The 6,000-nt window shown below is 47.6% G+C and overlaps 1 pseudogene across 1 annotated transcript; it reads left to right on the top strand.

Moving 5' to 3' along the window:
* Positions 1-3,146: 3,146 nt before the first annotated feature.
* Positions 3,147-3,639, top strand: LOC308526978 (serine/arginine-rich splicing factor 3-like; annotated as a pseudogene). The gene has a single exon. The product of its transcript is annotated as a serine/arginine-rich splicing factor 3-like (transcript).
* Positions 3,640-6,000: the final 2,361 nt, after the last annotated feature.

Below are 6,000 nucleotides of genomic sequence, written 5' to 3'. Positions count from 1 at the left end.
AAAGTCTCACGTCAGTTTGGCCTGGAAGGACGTTCCAACACGCAGATTTCAAGAGGCGAGAACTTCCCCGGCTGTGAATATGGGAGCCCCATCTTCGCCACGGGTGCCATGGTGAACTGGGGGCAACCGGAAGAGGGTGACCAAGAGGGCTCATGCCAAGGAAAAAGGAGGTGGCCTGGAGAAGAACCGCTGTCTGCAGAATCCTCATCGCAAGAGAAACAAAATGCGTCATTATGGATGGGGACAGACGTTCACAAACATGGGGTGCTCATTTCACAAAATAGCAAGTCAGCATGCTGTATGCCTAAACCTAATGTAATACTGCATGTCAACTATACCTCAATAATAATAATAACAAAAGTAAAAGACTGGTCTCCAAAGGGGTGAAAGGCTGTCACAGGCAGAGTGGACAGACCTTTCTGTAGCCAGGAAGACAGAAGGGGGAAGGCTGAGTGACATCACCAGGAGACCAACTTTGGCTAAATGCTGCCTCCGGCGCTGGGAGGCAGGGAGGTGGGCAGGGACCTGACCACGGGGCGCTGGTGGCCGTGGTGCGAAGTTTGATCTTATCCCAAGAGGAACGGTTCGCCCTGGGCATGTTTGAGGCAGAAGAGCAATGAGCTCACATGTGTGTTTGTGTGCGGTTGGGATGGCAAGTGAGGAGGAAATCAATCTCACCACCAAACGCGTCCCTAACTCAGCGCTGGGTGGCCCCGCCTGCCCAGCCTTCGGGAGCTCTGGCCGCCGCGGAGACCGGCTTCAGGCGAGCGGCACCGCCGGGCTCCCGCTGCAGCTCAGGGACGCACGCCGCTCCTCCCACCACCAGGGGGAGACACAGAGGCGCTGGGCGCAGCCGGCTGGCGGAGCGCAGGCCAGATTCGGACCGCAGTTTGGTTTGTGCACCGGCTGAAGTCTCTCTTACTGCCGCCCGCCTTTACTCTCATGTCCTCTTTTATTTTATTTTATTTTTTTCATCTCCTCTTTTATAGAGGAGACTGAGACAGGGGGCCCTCGTCCAGCGGCAGATCACGGCCCCTGTTCCCATTCCCTCATCCTCCCTGCCGTCTCTGCAGCATGCAGCCCCACAGACTCCCCTTTTCTTCCAGGTCTCCTCACCCTCTCCTCCTCTTCCATCAGCGAAGTTCCTCTTCTTCCTTCTGCCCTAAATGCAGGGACTGTTCCAACGGTCCCTAACTTGGTGCTCCTTGCTTATGTCTCTGCACTATCCTGACCAGCTCTTGGGTCCAACCATGAGTTTGCGTTGAATATGTCTAAACCCACCTCCCTGGCCAACATCTCTCTTAGGAGCCCTAATCCCAAGTTCCCCAGTGCCTGGAGGACATCTCCCCGAACATTCCATGGCCGCCTCACCTCTTCCAGGAAGATGGTCTGATTCACCTAGTTTGTGTTGTAGCCAGGTGCCCAACTCAGGTGCAATCGGCTGAGGGCGGGGGGTTGGATGGAGGAGGGACGTGGTACGGAGCATAGCCAAAGTGGGCAGCACGGGGAGAACCCTGCAGACAGGAGAGGAGAAGCAAAAACACGTGTGCCAGAGATAGGAGGGGACCCAAGAGAGACCTGTGAAAGGGGCCAACACAGCAGGGAGTCGTGAGAAGGGCGTGAGCACAAACGGGGCATTATGTCAGCAATTACCAAATTCCATTCATTTGAAGACACTTTTTTTCCCCACATTTGAACACGGTGTGTCGTACAACTGATGGCATTGGTGGTGGGTCTTCCCCCTTCCTTCTTAGTGGTGCAAATTTATTTTTTTCCACATGTGTTCACTATCTATGATTATCCTAATAATAAAGCCTAATATGCTAAGTGTCCGGTCGTCCGTTCAACCAATCAAAGCGTAACATGCTAATGATATGCTAAGGCCGCTCAACCGCTCGCTATGATGTGCACTGACCACCAGGGAGCAGATGCTCCGACCGGTAGGTTAGCTTGCTGCTGGGGTCTGGCTGGTCAGGACTGAGCTAGTCGGGCTGGACACACCCTGGAGCCCTCTCACGGTCCCCCTGGCCCCCCCCCTCCGCTGGACAACCTCCCACGTCCCTCCCTAGCCCCAATTGTGCACCGGTGGGGTCCCTCAGCCTGGTCTGTGCCCTCTCGCAATCTGGGACCCCTTGGAGGATGTCAGAGAGCCAGTTTCAGCCAAATTTGTGCACCAGGCCTCTCGTATGTATATAAGAAATATATATGAGCATATATGTCTGTTTATATGTGTATATATATGTATGTATTTGTATTACATGTGTATATAATATATACTTGTATTACCTATGGGTATATTTATACACAGAGCGTGTGTGTGTGTATATATGCAAATGTGACAAAACATTAGTTTCTGAATCTGGGCCAATGGTTCTTAACTAAGGGTGATTTTTGTCCCCCAGGGGACATTTGGTGATGTCTGAAGACATGTTTGGTTGTCTCAGTTGAAGATACCAGCATCTAGTGGGCAGAGGTCAGGAGTTGCCGGAAGCCGGTCCATCTTTGCTGCTTGACACAATCGCTGCAGGAAAGAAACATCTGCACAGCATATGTTTCAAGGGACCTGGCATATATCGCATACTGTTCTTAATATGTTTTCTCACCTTCTTGGTGCTATGTGTTTAAACCAAGGTCACCTCTCCGAGAATGGTTGTTTCCCCAGGTAGGGATTTTTCCCTGAAGTTAGGGAGGGAATAAAACCCCTTAACTAAATGCCAGGCTGGTAGTTAATCACTTTAACTACAAACAATCATTCTTAAGCTACATAATCTTTACTCCCTGGAATGGAGATAAGAAACGCCTTAACCTTTGGAATAGAAATTGACAGGATTAAAATCAACTGGTATAAATACAGATGTAACAAGACAATAAACACCAGAACTTGGCTGGAGATCCAAACCAGAACCTGGCTAGAGAACTTGGCTAGAGATCCTGGCTAGGCTGCTGATCAACTGAACGCTGTCTCCGTGTCATTCCTTCTTCGCCAACTCTGTCCACACCTTTGGGAACCCCTGGACCTGTTTGGGCAGGCAATTTTGTCCACCTGGGGAGGTACACAGACCTGTGGAGCCGGTCGGAGGGGATCTGGAGAGTCGTCCGAGGGTGTGTGGACTTCAGCCGCTGAGTTTCTCACTTCAGATCTCAAAATGCATCGTGATTCCTGTCCATTGGATTGTAAGGTTTATGTGGGAAATCTTGGGGACAACGGCGACAAGACAGAATTGGAACGGGCTTTTGGCTATTATGGGCCACTCAGAAGTGTGTGGGTTGCTAGAAACCCTCCCGGCTTTGCTTTCGTGGAGTTTGAAGAACCCTGAATGCAGCTGATGCTGTCCGAGAGCTAGATGGGAGAACACTATGTGGCTGCGAGTAAGAGTGGAACTGTCTAATGGTGAAAAGAGAAGTCGAAATCGAGGCCCGCCTCCCTCTTGGGATCGTCGTCCTGGAGATGATTATCATCGAAGGAGTCCTCCACCTTGCCGCAGATCTCCAAGACGCAGAAGCTTCTCCCATAGCTGGACCAGGTCCCTTTCCAGAGATAGGAGAAGAGAGAGATCACTGTCCCAGGAGAGAAATCATAAGCCGTCTCCATACTTCTCTAGGTCTCGGAGCCGATCTAGGTCAAATGAAAGGAAATAGAAGACCAGTTTGCAAGATGAGTGGTGTACAGGAAATAACTTCATTTGACAGGAGGATGTACAAAAAATTCAAGTGTTGTTTGAGACTTCATAAGCTTGGTGCATTTTTTAAAAAATAGATTTTATTGATTTTTTTACAGAGAGGAAGGGAGGGAGAGAGAGAGAGAGAAACATCGATCGGCTGCCCACCTCCCACTGGAGATGTGCCCGCAACCAAGTTACATGCCCTTGACTGGAATCGAACCTGGGACCTTTCAATCCGAAGGCCAACTCTCTATCCACTGAGCCAAACTAGTTAGGGCAGCTTGGTGCATTTTTAAGATGTTTTAGTTGTTCACATTTGTTTGTTTGGAAAAGTGACACATAAAGATGGAATTCTCTATGGTTTGAAATGCATCATATGAGGCATGTAATATCAAGAATTGTTACCTTACAATGTTCCCTTAAGCAAAATTGAATTTGCTTTGAACTTCAGTCTTGTGTAGACTGATAATAAACCTCTTAACTTCTGCCCAGCTAAAGTGTGATGTGGAATATTGTGGAAACAAAACTGGCAAAATTGGATGTAAGACTTTCCAAAGCTGTGACCTAATATGTAGCTGTAGTTGGACAAGCAGTTTTCAAAAGCTGCGGTGAACACAAGCCAGCAGATAAAAATTAAAGCTGCACCCTTAAACTAGATTAGAGGTTTAAAAAAATCCAAGTAGTCTTTACATTGAGCAGATGTCCAGTTAGTGTAGAATCTAAGAAGTTTTAACAAAGTTAGTTTACCTTTGCTTTCGGTCATAAATTTAAGTGATTGCTATATATGAATACATGACTATTGGTAACATTCTTCACTTGGAAGTTTGAGACTATTAAAGATAACAGTGTCCTGCCAGTTTAAGGGTACATCGTAGAGCTGAACTTTGAGTTACTGTGCAAAATTTTTTTCCATGCTGTCATTTGTAATGTTTTGTGAGAATCCTTGGGATTAAAGTTTTGGTTACAAAAAAAAAAAAAAAAAAAAGATGTGGGGAGCCAATATAGGGTTAAGCCTCAGACTGACCTGTTGACAAAGTCACAAACAAGTCTTCCGAGTCTTAAACAGCCCAGTCTGAGAGGTGGCCACTGATTTGCATGCGCTATCATTTAAAAAATAAAAAAGGGGGAATTTGCCGGAAGCCGGTCCATCTTTGCTGCCTGACACAGTCGCTGCAGGAAAGAAACATCTGCACAGCATATGTTTCAAGGGACCTGGTATATATGGCATACTATTCTTAATATGTTTTCTCACCTTCTTGGCGCTATGTGTTTTAACCAAGGTCACCTCTCCAAGAAAGGTTGTTTCCCCAGGTAGGGATTTTTCCCTGAAGTCAGGGAGGGAATAAAACCCCTTAACTAAATGCCAGGCTGGTAGTTAATCACTTTAACTACAAACAATCATGCTTAAGCTACATAATCTTACTGGAGATAAGAAACGCCTTAATCTTTGGAATAGAAATTGACAGGATTAAAATCAACTGGTATAAATACAGATGTAACAAGACAATAAACACCAGAACTTGGCTAGAGATCCTGGCTAGGCTGCTGATCAACTGAACGCTGTCTCCGTGTCATTCCTTCTTCGCCGACTCCGTCCATACCTTCGGGGACCCCTGGACCTGCTGGGGTTGGACCCCAGCAAGGAGTGCTGCTAAACAGTCCACAATGCACAGGACAGGCACCCACAACATGAATATCCAGCCCTAAATGTTATAATAGTGCCGAGGTTAAGAACCCTGGGCAGCCCTAGCTGGTTTGGCTCAGTGGATAGAGCTTCGGCCTGCGGACTGAAGGGTCCCGGGTTCGATTACGGTCAAGGGCACATGCCTGGTTTTGGGCTCGATCCCCAGTGGGAGGATGTGCAGGAGGCAGCCGATCAATGATTCCCTCATCATTGATGTTTCTATCTCTCTCCCCCTCTCCCTTCCTCTCTGAATCAAATATATTTAGTAAAAAGAACCTTGGTCTGCGTAAAGGGTCTGGGGAGTCATCATTCTTTCTTTCAACCTCTATGTAGGCTTGAAATTTTTTTTTAAAATATATTTTATTGATTTTTTACAGAGAGGAAGGGAGAGAGATAGAGTGTCAGAAACATCGATGAGAGAGAAACATTGATCAGCCGCCTCCTGCACATCCCCCACCGGGGATGTGCCCGCAACCCAGGTACATGCCCTTGACCGGAATCGAACCTGGGACCTTTCAGTCCGCAGGCCGATGCTCTATCCACTGAGCCAAACCGGTTTTGGCATGAAATTTTAAATGCAAAGTAGGTATAAAAAAAAGACAGGAAAAATTTGTGTGACAGAAAGGTGAGGCCGTGAAGAAGGACGTATAAGCA

Source organism: Myotis nattereri (genome assembly GCF_964212035.1).
Source record: "Myotis nattereri genome assembly, chromosome: 11".
Classification (NCBI taxonomy): domain Eukaryota; kingdom Metazoa; phylum Chordata; class Mammalia; order Chiroptera; family Vespertilionidae; genus Myotis; species Myotis nattereri.
This window is presented reverse-complemented; position numbering and strand designations above follow the sequence as displayed.